The 15,853-nt window shown below is 41.1% G+C and overlaps 1 protein-coding gene across 1 annotated transcript in view; it reads left to right on the forward strand.

The window, feature by feature from the left end:
- The first annotated feature begins 571 nt into the window (after positions 1-571).
- LOC127587115 (chondroitin sulfate N-acetylgalactosaminyltransferase 1-like) overlaps positions 572-15,853 on the forward strand; it is a 121,844-nt gene continuing 106,562 nt past the window's right edge. The window contains exon 1 of the mRNA XM_052045333.1: positions 572-708. The gene's annotated coding sequence lies outside the window, so the exon portion shown is untranslated. The remainder of the gene's footprint in view (positions 709-15,853) is intronic.

Raw genomic sequence — 15,853 nt, forward strand, 5'->3', positions numbered from 1 at the left:
CAGCGTCTCAGGTCCCGGACCCTTCGTAAAAAAGAATTTTCTTGGCTGCAAAATATCCAGAAAGGAACGTGAAAGGTGCAATATAAGCACAAATCTTCCTGTCTTTACCACAATAGTCTTTCCGTTTCATTCCCCTTTTAACAGCGACAAGAGCAATAGAACGCGCCGAATTGCAACCAATTAATTTAATGACTCAGGAGCTTGCATTTGTTTGCCTTGTCTGCGAACCAGCATCAATCCCCTTCCTCGCCAGTGGATGTGTTAATAATGCTCTTCTAAGTTGGCAAATGAGTCACAGCCTACTTACAACCGTGGACACGGTGACACTTTCCAGATAAAGCTGCTTTACATTTCTGAAGTTTATTGTGTGTCATTAGATGGGGAGAGTTGATGGCTAAAGTAAATAATAAAATTATGAATGCATACTACAGCCCCCAAGCGATCAATAAACTCCTGAAAAAAGGCTGAATCTTAACTCCCTCCGTGTGGGTGTGGTAACGCTGACGGAATCAGCACCGAGCTCTCATTACGCTGCCTCTTGTAATAGGAAACACCCTCCTTTTGAGCAGCAGGATAACAGAGGCTGCCTTTAATATTTCACCAGGCGTTGCTGATGCACTCTGGATTTTCTTGCACACTGCGTGGTGGTTTTATCCAGTGTTGGCAAGATCTGCACGAGATTTCATTTCTGAATAACTGTTCTGCAAGGTAAGTGCAGTGTTGCACCGACGCCTTCGCCCTTCTATATACATAATCTATCACAACTATAAACCGTAAATCATTTCAGTATTGCAGTACAATTTTTATCAACAGTATAGAAGCGGATTAATGTGAAGTAGCGAGGTTAATGGTTTCATCCATTCTCTATTAATTTCCCTTGTAATAGTTAGCAATGGAGAGTCACTATTTCTGCTCATCTGCACGACGTCGCATGTGAGTGTGTTTGAAGTGTTTAACAAGACAATACCTTATTCCTGTACGTGTTGAATACAGCAATAGTTATGGGGCTCCGTCTACTAATACAGGTTTCGCTGTACGTTTGTGTACAATTGCGAGAAACGGCAGCGTCTGAATTTTCAATGGTTGCTCTAGATTCCTATCCATAACATCATAACACTCGTAACTTTGCGCTGTGACTGGAGGTTTTTTTTAAATTAAAGATTGCCAGCACTCATTCTGTTACTGGTGTGTGCACATGTATCGGCAGAAATATAAAGTGAAATAATGGTTAACAATTGGTAATAAAGTGTACATAGGCAGTGGAAACGAAGCCTTTGCACGTGTTAAATAGAAGTTGGACACGGCTGAAGCAGAATGGTGAATTTACAATACTGCAAACTGCTGGCACGTTGGACCGACGGCCACTTAACGTAGCTGGATTCATAATTCCAACAATTTAGCGAAAATTAACTGGTTTGAATCTGTTATACCCGTTTCATTGTTACGATAGGCAATAGGGGGTGCGAGAGAGTGCGGTGACCACTTCGCTAATTTGCCATTACTGCAAAGCATAAATCTACTTCAAGAAGTTGAGAGGTCCGGAACAGTGTGAGCATTACGGACGCTGCCATGAGGCAGAACAGATCCTATATCGCCCACTGGAACATGGTCCAGTGTGGATTCTCACTTTGTTCAGGTACCAGTTGCAGATCAGCGTTAACACCCCATTAACCGCCTGGTTTTGTTTGTTTCAAAAGGAACTACAGAAAATGAGGCACTTAGTCTGGTTGAACAATACGAGATAGGATCAAGTACGAGATGTATCACTGTTGATTTAAAGGAACTTTATCATAACCGCCATTTATTCTGCAAGGCTGGTTCCCTTTAATATACAGGCTGACTTCTCCGTGATAATGTGACAACCAGTAGCAGAGAGGACACAAGCGTTAATACCCTGATGGTGCAGAGCGGAATTAAGTGACCCAGCACGTTGAATGTAGGCACAAGCAAAAAATCCTGATCTTTTTGTTGAGATGTCAATCTCGAATTTCACTTAAGGTCCACTAAAACATAATGCTACTTAAAAATCTTAATTTCCCTCATCTAACCCTATTACTAATTCATTTGTCTATACTTAGAATAGAAATTTCCCACATAAACACACCGTAGTCTAATTATACCCACTTTCAATGGAGCTGTTACAATCTCGTTAAGGGCAGGAAGGTGTAATTACAGTGCGGAAAGTTTACATGGGTAGTTTGCATTATAAATGTAGTCAAAATTTATCATGGGAATCTGAAACCAGCATAGGCCATGCTTTAAATTGAGGAATTAGTTACATTGCGTGTCCTGGAACAATCCTCTACTCTCCAATTCTGCTTGCCACATCTAATACTATAGCAATCAATATTTAATGAAATGAAGGGCTAATAAGTATTGGGAGCAGTGGCAGGTCATTTAATCCCTTAAAACTCTCCTGCTGTTCAAGGGTGTGGGCAATGGCATTGCAACTGAAGTAATAATTATGTGCGTTCTATGTTCAGTGTAAAATGTGCACCCTAGTGAAAAGACTTGTTAAACAGGACCAATAGGAGATATCTGTTGGTGCAGAAAATTTATGCTGGTTTTAATTTTAATTGATTCTTACTGATTCATACCAGTAATATAGTGATCTGATGTACTTTTTTTATATTTCAAAAATAAACTTTATTCATAATTTAAACAATACAGTGCAGAGCTCTTTGCATTCTTAGTGTCATTTGGTCAATACATTTGGTCGTGTTAGCATATCTTTTGTACATAGCACTCTGTGTATTCTCTATCACCTCCTTTCCAGTATAGTGCTTGAATTTTTAAGTCTGGGAATCAACCCGTTGTTCCTGTGTGTCTGGTGCCATCTAAAGAAAGTCGTATGCATTGGGCAACCCTCCGGAACATTGCTGTGTGTGTTCATGCACTAGTCAACGAGAGAAACCATAGTAAAGCTTTATCCTGTTCTCATTTAACATCCAGACATACATTTACAGCAGGAGGGGGAGGCACTGGATAATGATCAAAAGCACTAACTGTTGCTGCTTACCTCTGCCTGCATTTCTGACGGAGATCTCCGGATCAGCATCTGAAAACACTGAAGTCCATTGTGCCGATGTTACTGATGCACTGGAGGTAATTAACACTCAGTGTAGATCAGAGATTAATCAGGATCCAAGTTCCAGACCACTTGCTGCATTCACAGACTAAACCACTAAGGGGCGGAATTTTCATAACTTGCAATACAAACCGATTACATCCTGTCAGCAGATCTAACTTGCACTGACTTAACAGGGTTTTTAGATATTTTACAGTTGCTTTCTGTTGTTTTTGGAGGAGATTCTCACTCATCCTTCCTCTGCACCATCTTCCCACAAATCTACTTGTTTTATGATGTGACAGTGTGTTTAATGTTCCAGGAAAAGTTTGTCTCCTTGATATTTTCCAGAAGTTAGCAGCAAAGCCCCATCAACTTGTAAAATGGGTGATTCATTGCAGCTAAAGACATGGGCTGTTCCTATTCGGCAATAAATGCCCCTGCAGTGCTATCAGGAGTATATCAACTTAATTTTACATTTAAGTGTGTGCATCCAGAATTAACTTATTTTCTGCTTTTACATCATCATTCTTTCTGAATTTAGGATTTTCCTGACGATCTGTCTTCGGTATATTCACCACTTTGCAGTCAAACAAATGCCCTTCTACTACAAAGTGTTTTTCCCTTGTATGCATTTGGGGAGCTGCATTAACGTAGTCATAGAGTAATACAGCATGGAAAGAGGCCCTTTGGCCCAACTCATCCATGCTGACCAAGATGCCCATCTAAGCTAGTCCCATTTGCCTGCATTTGACCCAGACCCAATTGAACCTTTCCTATTCATATACCTGTCCGTGTAGTGATCTGGAGTACTTGATATCCCTTGGTATCCACTGACATCTGTCTCGTGCCATCTAAAGATAGTTCTTTGTCCAAGGATGTTAGTTGTCTATAGCGTTACTCTCAGTAATAAGGTCGTGGGCACAAACACTACTTTGGTTGTGGTTATACTTTCTAGACTGGTTCTTCACAGCAGGACTGGGGAGAGGGAAGTGTTGCACTGGTAATGCTCCTTTACTGAGATATGGTGTTCCTAACTGGCACTATTGAAAAGAAGCAGGAAAGTTTAAAGGAAAATAATTCACGTGATGTAGGCTTTACTGGCAAAGACAGCACTTAGTGCCCATTACAAATTGTCCTCAAAGGTGGTGCTTCCTGAACCCTTGGAGTCCCTGTGGTGAAGATGCCAAGTAGTGACTTCATAGTTGTGACTGAGCAGTGATAAAACCATAAGACTTAGGAAAAGAATTAGGCCATTTAGCCCATCGAGTCTGCTCTGCCATTCAATCATGGCTGATTTTTCTTTTTTTGTTCTCGACCCCATTCTCCTGCCTTCTCCCCTTAACCTCCTTGCCCATCATGAACCCATCAATCTCTGCCTTAAATATGCCCAATGACTTAGTATCCAGGGTCCACCGTGGTAAGGAATTCCATAGATTCACCACACTCTGGCTGAAGAAATTCTTCCTCATCTTGGTTCTAAAGGGATGTCCCTTTATTCTGAGGTTGTGCCCTCATGACAAAAGTATACTGATTATATTTCCAAGTCAATGTGATGCTGTCCTGCCCATTGAGAATAGAAACAGATCAACAATTTGGTCATGTTGCTCTAAGTGGAAGCTTGTGAGGTGCCATGTTTTCATAATAAAATTGGCTGTAGAGTGTTTAGTGATGTCCAGAGAATGGAAAAACAGTATATAAAATGCAAATTTATTCTTTGCATTTTAGCAGGCAAAACTAAACAAAGGGATTGTTAGATGGGAAGCCAATGTTTACCTGGTTAATCAGTTGGCATCTTGGTAGTTGTCGTCATACAGGATTCAAGTAGAGAAGTGAAATATACTGTCAACGTGCGCTGTTGAATATCCATTATGATGGAAACTCTGAAGAACCTCGTTGAAAAATGAATTGTAATTTTCTTTATTGAAGGAAAAATTGTTTCCATTAAATTAGCCTCAGACTTGAACATTAAATGCAGCATAGCTTAAAAATTATATTAAAGATAAGTGCAATTCTTAAGGTTACATTTGATGACCAATTCTGCTCCACGATAACTGTGTGTATAGTTGAAGTTCTTGCATCCATTTATATTGCTTACCACAGCACAAGGCACTGAAATGCTTGGGTCTCCATGGAAGATAAATTAATCAGATTTTTGATCTTCAGGGGAGTCCATGGTTATGAGGCACAGGTAGGAACATGGAGCTGAGGCCATGATCTTATTGAGTGGCAGTGCAGGGTCAAGGGTCATATGACCTATTCCTGGTCCTATTTCTTGTATTCTTGTGGTCAGGGGCTTATCAGTAGGGGTGAGGTTGTTGGCAGGGGGCTGTGCTCTCTCTGGTTATTTGTTGCTTCTAGGGTCTTGCGTTACTGATCTGGACAAAGGAACTGATGGCATTGTGGCCAAGTTTGCAGGCGATATCAAGATAGGTGGAGGGACAGGTAGTGTTGCAGAGACAGGGAGTCTGCAGAAGAACTTGGACAGGTTGGGAGAGTGGGCAAAGAACTGGCAGATGGAATACAGCGTAGAGAAATGTGGGGTTATGCACTTTGGTAGGAAGAATAAAGGTGCAAAGGGACTTGGGAGTCCTAGTTCAGGATCCCCTTATAGTTAACTTGCAGGTTGAGTTGGTAATAAGGCAAATGGAATGTTAGCATTCATTTCGAGAGGACTAGAATACAAAAGCAAGGATGTACTGCTGAGGCTTTAAAGTTTTAGTCAGACTGCATTTGGAATATTGTGAGTAATTTTGGGTCCTGTATCTAAGGAAAGATATGCTGGCTCTGAAGAGAGTTCAGAGGAAGTTCACAAGAATGATCCCAGGAATGAAAAGCTTTAACATATGAGGAACATCTGATCACTCCGGGCTGTACTCAATGGAGTTTAGAAAGATGAGGGGGGATTTCATTGAAACCTACTGAGTATTGAAAGGCCTGGATAGAGTGGATGTGGAGAGGATGTTTAGTAGGAGAATCTAGGATCTGAGGGCACAGTCTCAGAATAAAGGGATGTCCCTTCAGAACTAAGATGAGGAGGAATTTCATCAGCCAAGGGGTGGTGAATCTGTGCAATTCTTTGCTGCAGAGGGCTGTAGAGGCCAAGTTATTGGGTGTATTTAAGGCAGAGATTGATAGTTTCTTGATTGGTAAGGAGGTTAAGGGTTATGAGGAGAAGGTGGGAAGAATGGGGTTGAGGAAAAAATCAGCCATGATTGAATGGCAGAACAGACTTGATGGGCTGAATGGCCTAATTCTGCTCCTATATCTTATGGGTCTCTCAAATTGTTGGCCATATCAAGCATGGCTGCAGAAATTGTTTCATAATAGCATTGCTGTGAAGTGCCTAAAGATGCATCGGGGGAAATGTAGCTTTTTAATCCATTAACTTTTGAGTTATAGTTTTTCCAAATTTGGTCAAAGGGGAAAAATAACTGATCTGTTGCATGCAAAATAAATGATTTAAAATGATTGATAGTTTCCATCTATAGTGTTATACAGGCCATCTCTGGGTTACAAATGCCTGACTTATGGATGCCCCTACCTGTGAACAAGCTCCGATGATATTGTTGTATACTGTGGAAGTATGGTTACTGTATCGAGTGTTTTTGTGTATTTTCCAACTTGTGGCCAAAATCCACTTATGGACGTCTGTAAAAACAGAACCTGTTGGTTACCCAGGGCTGGCCTGTAATCCTCATGCCCAGTTACAAAGATTGAACAACTTGCATTTATAATGAACAGCATATTACAGAAGAAGGCTGTTTAGCTGTGAGTCTGGGCTGAGAGGGGGCTCTGGGCAAATGCTGTCCTGGGGTTGTTCAGCCTGAGTCTGGGTCTATCCCATCTTGGTATGAATGGTACTCAGACCACCTGTGATGGGATGTGGCTTTATTAATGCCTTATTTTGTTAAACTGCTTCCTTGGCATGGCAAGGCACATTTGTTTCAAATTCACCCAGCTACTGAATGGAGGAAATGGATTGTTCCGATTAGCTGTATGATTTTACCATTCTGCCCATGTACCTTTAAGTTGTGGCATGGCTGGCTAAGTGAAATATGCAAATGATTTGAGAATGAGTAAGGCCGTTACCTTGAACTTGCTCCATTTTCTGGTTACATCACGGTTGATCTATATTTCAGTTCTGTTTATCTGCTTTTGCTTGTTATCCCTTGATACCCTTTCTCTAATAATAAAAAACCTATCAATCTTAGTCTTGGAAAGTTTTCAACTGACCCAGCATCCATGGCTTTGAGAGTTGTGTGCAGAAGTGCTTCCTGATTCACTCCTGAAAGGCTTGCCTCGGCTTGCTTGTAGCTTGAACTAGAATCGGCAAGTGGAGTCAGCATTTCCTCTGGAGAGATTTTGCTCTGCATCTAGGGACTGTAACATGTGGTTAAATTATAGCACCATTCCTGGTCATTTAACCTGCTTCCATTGAGTTTACTTTTTGTAAATCCTGGCACAACTCACCTGCTCGCATGGTAGTGTAGCAATTAGCGTAACACTTTACAGTGCCAGCGACCCGGGTTCGATTCCCGCCGATGTCTGTAAGGAGTTTGTATGTTCTCCCCATGTGCCTGCGTGGGTTTCCTCCCACGTTCCAAAGACATACGGGTTAGGAAGTTGTGGGCATGCTATGTTGGTGCCAGAAGTGTGGCGACACTTGCAGACTGCCTCCGGAACTCTACACAAAAAGATGCATTTCACAGTGTGTTTCGATGTGTATATGACTAATAAAGAAACCTTATCATTTTTTTGTTTACCCCACTTTGATTCATTGCCGTTAAGGGTTAACCAGAGTCACATAAAGACAAGATCAAAGAAGAATAGCAGATTCCTCTCGTTGAAGCACATAAGTGATCCAGATGGGCTTTTATTACAATCCAATGTTTTCATGGTCAATATTACTGAAATGTTTTAAAATTCCAGATTAATTTAATAACTCAAATTTAAATATTCAAACTGCCATGGTGGGAAACCTGTGTTTCTGAATCATTCGTCCAGAACTCTGGCTACTAGTTCAGTAAGTCAACCACTGTACTACTGTACCCCTATTTACTCAAGCAACATGGGAATTTATTACATGTGGATTGAATGTCCTGCCATTTCAGAAGGTAGTCACATATAGGCCAGACCAAAGAAGGAAAACAGATCTCCTTACCCTTAGTGAGCTGGTTAGGTTTTGTGTCACTATTCATGATACTGGCTTTTTATTCCAGATTAATAAATCCACAGCTGCTGTGGTGGGATTTGAACTTGGGTATGTGAATCATTAGACCAGACTGAGGATTGCTAGATGAGTAACTGAGCTGCTATGCTACCATGCCTCAAAATATGAATTTAAAACCAAAAAAAATTCTTATTCTTGCAGAAGATTAAACTGTAGATTATCAGTTGACCCAACTAATTTCCTGATGTAGGAAGGATGTTTTTCTTGACTAAGGAGCTCAGAAGTGGGGTGCAGCTTGAGAATGAAAGGCAAACTGCTTAAGACTGAGAAGAATTTTTTTTCATTCAGAGGCTGGTGAATTCCCCAACTTAATTATTGAGGAAGCTTCCTCAATAATGATGTTCACTCAAAACTGAGATCAATAAGGGAAATGAGGGATTTGAGGATGCCGCTGGGAAATAGCACTGAGGCAGTAGATCCGCCATCATTCTGATGAATGGTGGAGCAGGCTCTTGAGAGCTCTATGGCCTATTCCTGTTCTTATTTTTAATAATGTTCTAATAAAAGCAGGAAATACTCAGTAAGTCAGGCAGAATCTGTGGAGAGAGAAACGGTCAATGTGTCAGATTGATGATTTTTCCTCCAAACTGGGGAAAAATTAAGAAATAGGAATGTTTTAAGTTGCTGAGGAGGGAGAGGGGTGGAGACAATAAAGGAAGTGTAAGCAATCAGCTGGAGATGAGGGGGAAATGGATGAAGCACATTGGTGTTTGGCTGAGGGAGAGCGAAGGCTTGTTAATGCTGACCTGCAGTCTCATTGGAGCTTGCAACAGGCAACTGGATCCTGAGGAATCTATGCTAGGATTGGCGAGGGTCTGGAAGCTGCACAACAGAAGTGTGATCTGGGTTGATCTGTGCACCTTTTGTCTACCTGGTCCTTTGGGAATCCCATTGCAGAATTGTTTATCCCTGTATTTGGGGACATCAGCATTTCTTTTGCCACTGCCAGCTCACTTGCTCTGTTCCACAAGCCAACTCTCCCAAAGTGCAGCTACTTCTGATGCACCACAACCAGTCAGAAGCCGGTCATCCCAGGGAAAGGGCTCATTGTGGACATGGGCAGCCTTCTAGCAGACGAAGGGAGCACTGTAGCTAATGGTAGAATCGTGAACAATGGGTGGCACTTGGGTTGATTAAAATTCTCCAGAGTTCCAATTCTGAGGTGAGATCTATTGAACCACAGCTGGTGATAATTATTCCTACTGGTCTCCTGACTGAACATCAGGATGATTGTTACTGGTCTGGATTTTTTATTTTGATTTTAAATTTGTATTCATTTAACCTGAAGCCAAGTTGGGACCCTGTTGAGGTGGTGTTAATCCAGCTGTGAATGCAAGTCTTCCTTTATCTGCTCATTGGGATCTTAAACTTAAAAATAGTACTAACATTCATGCATACCCCAGAATGTTAGGAAAGCTTCTCAACACAGGTGGCCTTCCATATTGTGTAACCATCTTTCATTATTTAATGCACTGAGCTTGTTGGATAGTGGAACTGTACCAGAAGTTCCCCACCAAGTAGGGATGCTGCAAAATCTAAGGAGATGCAACAGATATACATGTGCCACCTTACTAGTTATTTGTTTCTTTAATGTTCTTTTGTGTGTTATTTATTTGTTCAACAATAGCTTATACTAAAGAGACAGATACAAGGCTAATTTTAGGTGGATTTAATTGTGTAGAATCTGCTCTGTGTTCGGAAATTTGGATGTGTTGCTATTGTGTTCAACGCAGTTTCACCCACGGCCAGATTGTTTTTTGTTGATTCAGCAATATTCCAACACTGTTCTGATCAAAGTAGGGAAATTATTGTTGTAGGGTCAAAAACAGGCCCCTAAAAGGAGCCTCAGTAAAATCCCCAGCTCCAACTCTAATATGAACATACTTTTTTTTTAGTGAGGTAGGTTTTGCTTCCCTTTTGAGTAAGGGTTTAATTAAGCACAGCTCTGAATTGTCATTCTCTGCTGAGATGATGGACTAGTTGCCGTGGCAACAGTAGTGACTTGTGGGCACTTTCTGCCATCCTGGATGTACGAGTCGGTCACAGCCAGTGTGGCCTTTTTGGCTGCAGTCTGGAACTTTTGATGTTGTGGTAGCTAGGTAGGTCAAACAGGTTAAAAGTCTACTGGAGCAGGGTGCTGCTTTGACTGCATCTCTTGCTGCCATTTTCTATGGAACTGCCTTTATCATTAACTCCCAAACCACACCAGCTGATCAAATCGCAGATATGGTGTTCTATCTTGAACTAAACCAACACCCCTCATCATCCTGCACTGCAGGCATTGTACTACTTTAGCAGCAGGGCATAAATTGATGTTGTTGTAAAACTCTAATCCCGTTTGACGCAGCAAAGGAGCCTTGAATTTTCAGTATTGTGCAATAATACCCAAGGCAGTGTTCGCAGGGAGTGCTTATTGCCGCTGACTTTGGCAGGAGCTGAGTGCTGTGTCTGTTTTGGCACAGGCCCACTAGACGCCTTTGGTTGGCCGTGTGTTTTACTTTCCACAGTATTTAATTAGATTTGACAATGAGGTGAGAATTAATGAAAATATTGGGTGCTGTTGAATTAGGGAAGGATGCAGAATTTGGTTTAGTATATCGGGCAATGAAATGCATTGTAACTACACAATGTAATTTTTCATCTGGCTGCTAATTACTTACGCCTGTTTGGAGAGGAGGCAGAGTTCTACAGAAAAAGTACTTTCAAATGTTGAGCCAATGTTAGCAGGGGTTTAATAGTGAAAGCTAATTGTATCAGCATTTACTTTCAAACAAGTAAAATATTAACTAAAATTGGGTGTAGGTAAACAGAAGAGGAAATATTTTCTTATTTGAATGGACAAATGACAGGACAGCACTAAACCAGGCCATTTCGCCTATCCCATGTGAGCTGGCAATTTTTTTTCCACGTGCCATCTGAGCTTATCCCATTCACTTCATCTTATAAGATACCTTTATTAGTCATATGTACATCGAAGCACACAGTGAAATGTTTCTTTTTTGCGTAGTGTGTTCTGGGGGCAGCCTGCAAGTGTTGCCATGCTTCTGGTGCCAACATAGCATGCCCACAACTTCCTAACCCGTACGCCTTTGGAATGTGGGAGGAAACCGGAGCACCCGGAGGAAACCCATGTTGACATGGGGAGAACGTACAAACTCCTTACAGACAGCGGCTGGAATTGAACCCGGGCCGCTGGCACTGTAATAGCGTTATGCTAACCACCACATATCTTCTGCATCCTTCTGAGTTCTCACTTTTTAAGAAGCAAGTTCATTATGTCTTTTTTTAATATAGTCCTTTTTACAAACAACAAAATCTATCCCAACCATCAGTGGTTCCACAGACCTAAATTCTATGTTCTCTAACCTGAGCATCATAAAGTGCTGGACTTAAATCTCAATCCAAGAATGTTTCACTTCACCTTGACTAGGTGGTGCAACATTTAGGGTGAATGCTTATTGTTAAGGGATCAGAATCAGGTTTATTATCACTGATGTGTGTCATGAAATTTGTTGTTTTGCAGCAGCAGTGCAGTGCAACATAAATTATTATGAGTTACCAAAATAATATATAAATAGTGCAAAAGAGGAATAACGAGGTAGTATTCATGGACAGTTCAGAAATCTAAAGGCGGGGGGAAGAAGCTGTTCTTAAAATGTTGAGTGTGGGTCTTCAGGCTCCTGTACCTCCTCCCTGATTGTTGTAATGAGAAGAGGGCATGTCCTGGGTGGTGAGGGTCCTTAATGATGGATGCTGCCTTCTTGAGGCACCGCCTCTTGAAGGTGTCCTCAGTGGTGGGGAGGGTTGTGCCTCCCCACCGCTGAGGATGGAGCTGGCTGAGTCTATAACCCTCTGCAGCCTCTCTTGATCCTGCACATGGTGGTGAGACCTGATTGGGTGTGCGAGCATTCCTTTCAAGAGGGATCAACAGTAATACAAGTGGTTATTAATCCCTCATGCAATTTGTGGGAGGCCTTGCTTTTTTGCTCAATTTGTCTGAGAAGCAATCAGGAAATCAGGACTACATTTCAAAAGTCATTGTAACATATTTGGGCCATTCTATAGATGTGAAAGGTGCTATAACCTGCTATTAATTTTTAATTTGCCCTTCTTTCAAATCTCTGTCTCTCGCTGTGTGTGTCTCTTAAAGGTTCTCAGAGCAACATTGCCTGTAGATACAAACATCCAATTTGGGCCATGTTGGAAATGGGTAACCCAGTCACAAGGAGCTATGCAAGTTAGTCAAACCAGCCAGTATGTATGAAATGTAAGCCCAATTTACAGTTAACTGGTCAAAATTTGTAAGAAAATGCCTCTACTTGGTTGAGGTCAGGACATACTCTCTTTATTTTCCTATACTACTGGTCTTTCACTGAATGATCTAATGTTTTTCTCATCTAGTTTCTTTCTGAGCATAATCCCATAGGAATTGTTTTTGAAGCAAGCATAGAGTTGGAAGTTTAGCCTTTATTCTCTTAGATAACCGCTTGCATAAGATTTTGGAGAAGATACTGACTGCTTCTGGAATGAAGGAGGTAAAAGTGAATGAGATCTTGGGATCAAGTTGAAATAGTTTTTTTTCCCCTGACAAGAGTATAATCTTTGTGTCACATTAAAAACAGTTGTTGGGTCAATCCTCTGTTGAAGCTTCTGCGTATTGTTGGTGATGGACCAGCTAATTCTGCTCATTGGCATTATTCTGTTGGGAAAAGTATATTGAGTCTGGATCATTCTACATGCACTGTGGAGCTCTAATTTTGCTATTTAATGTGTTTTCAGTTCCTGTTGACAAAGTGTATTTTTTTTTGCCATTCTCAAATGCTATGGGAAGGAGATTGTTTTCCACCTCCTTGAACCATCTGAATTTCTCTTGGTAATGGGGCCCCCACAATAGTTTCAGATAGCAAGCTCCAGGAGTCTGAGCCAGCAATGATGAAGGAACAACGGTGTGTGCCCAAGCCAAGGCAGACTGATGTAACTTGGAGTTGATGTTTTGGAGACCATGGGGAATTTTTCTGTGCTGAAATTGTAATATAAATACATCTGGTTGCACATACTCATTGGAGAAGAGAAAATGGTGACTGGGAAGAGTATAAAAGAGAGAATTTGCATTTGGGACATTTTCATGTCGTTGGGACATTGCCAGCATAGGAATTATTGAAGTATGGTCACTATCGCTTTGCAGGGAAAATCAACCATTTAGTTTTTGCACTGGAAAGTCCAATGAGTAGCAATGAGTGAATAACCAATCTATTTTTACTGAATTACTGAGGACTAGGAAACTGAGGGAACTGCCTTGTTTTTCCTCTCTTTAGCACAACTGCAGACAAAACCTTATGTCGATTGTCCTCCTTTGAACAGTAACACTTCTGACGATTCAGCACCATCTTGGTTCTCACTTTGCTCTTGCCCTTGGCTCCTATGCTGAGGATTGTACCCATGGTGTTCTGGGTCCAATTATTAAGTTAGGTCTAAAATTGTCTTTGGTATGGATTACAGTTTTTCTTAAGAATCTCCGAAAGGTGTAACACCAGTAGTCTAACAATTGAATCCTGGGGAGTTGTTGAACCTTAGCTCTTTGCTCTCTGCAGCAACATTTCCTCATGAGAGGAGAGAATTATTAACAGATGTCAGACCGCAAGAAGAGCTCTTCATTTGTATATATTTTTTAAAAAATCAGAAAACCACTGAGATGCTTAAAAGCTCTGATTGGCAGGAAGTTAATTCTCTTTTTATTTCTGAGAAGAGAAAAAGTAGCAGATGATATCCCACACTACCACTCTTACACCCCACACCCAACTCCCAATCAGACCCCTGCCTTCTAATGGCATTACAATCAATGGTAAAGCAATAAGCCATGCCTATTTGAGTCGGTATTACTGTCATCTCCCAGCCAGAACGTTGTGGGACCAAGCCTTACTGTGGCACAGTCTTAACATGCCCCATTGTATTGCCAGAGGGTTATTATTAGTGTAAACTTGCTCTGTAGAACTTTACTGCAAGTTTTCCGGCATTTAGTTTTTAAAAAGTCACTTTAAAATATAAAAGTATCTTCTGATGGTGGTGAAGTGTGATTTTTAAAATGCTTTATAAACACCATCTTTTCTTACGTTTCTGTACCTTGGACTGCGTGGGTTAGCTGCTGCTTGCTTTCATGAGTAACCTATTATTGAGAGACATTAATCATTGATTTGATTCATAGCGGCTTGTGCAGGAGCAGCTTGTATCAGAGCACTGATTTTAACAAGACTGGAGCTGTCCTTTTTCCTGTCTGACTGCAATTGGAGCAATTGATGTGAGGTCGAGTTCACCCAGGAGTTCAAAGCGACTGGGTCAGCACAGTCATATTGCCTTCCCACAAATGAAACATCAGGACAGATTTATCCACCTGCATCCATTGGTTCAGTCTGTTTTTTAAGTGATGCTCATATTTTATAACTTGGCAAACATACAAGCAATGGGAAAAGTGATCCTGAAGCTTTCATTTATTTTCTTCTGGATGTAAGCACCCAGGTATTAATAAGATATTAATTTATCATTGTCACATGTACTGAGATACACTGGAAAGCTTTTGTTTGCCTGTCATACAGACAGATCATTCCGTAAGTACATCGAGCAAGTACAAAAGGAAAACGATAATAGAAAGTCATTAGAATTTGAGATTTAAGAGTAGAATGATGATGATAAATGTTTCAATTCCTGCCACTGTCTGTAAGGAGTTTGTACATTCTCCCCGTGTCTGCGTGGGTTTCCTCCGGGTGCTCCGGTTTCCTCCAACATTCCAAAGACATACAGGTTAGGAAGTTGTGGGCATGCTATGTTGGTGCCAGCAGCGTGGTAACACTTGCGGGCTGCCCTCAGAACACTGCACAAAAGATGCACTTCACTGTGTGTTTCGATGTACATGTGACGAATAAAGATATCTTATGAATAGACCTGAAGCCATCTTGCAAAGAGTCTCCATGCTCCAGTGCCATCTTGGATTTGAATTCAAAACCTCCCAGGTTACATAGAATTTGCAGGCCTTTGACTGATCTATAACAGTTTGTACCTGCACAAACTTTCTCCCCTCTGCCTTTTGCATCCCTGCCCTGATGTCCATCTGTTCCTTTCTCTCACACTGCCTCAATGATATCTATTTCAATAGCATCTTTCACAGAGCAAGAACGCGTAAAGGTGCATCAAATAAAGTACTGATGCTGAACCACGTAGGAATGGTTCGAACACAGGACAAAAATATCAGAGGCAGGTTTTAAGGAAGAAACTGATGGAGAGTAAAGAGTGGTCCAGGAGGGAATTCCAATCTTGGGATTTGATCTTAAAGGCACAGTCATCCATTGTGGTGCTATTAAATTCAAGGATAACATGAGACCGGAAATAAATGGGAATACATATCTCAAAAGGTTATAAAGCAGGGAAATGTAGCACTCTGTCAGCAGATAAATTTCTCTTATGCCTCCTTTTGATTTGGCAAAAGTGAATGGATTTCTGTTAATCAAAGACATGCATTTGCCAAATCAAACCCTTCATATCTTGTTAAAAGAAGCTTGGCT

The sequence above is a fragment of the Pristis pectinata genome, chromosome 2, assembly GCF_009764475.1.
Source record: "Pristis pectinata isolate sPriPec2 chromosome 2, sPriPec2.1.pri, whole genome shotgun sequence".
Lineage (NCBI taxonomy): Eukaryota > Metazoa > Chordata > Chondrichthyes > Rhinopristiformes > Pristidae > Pristis > Pristis pectinata.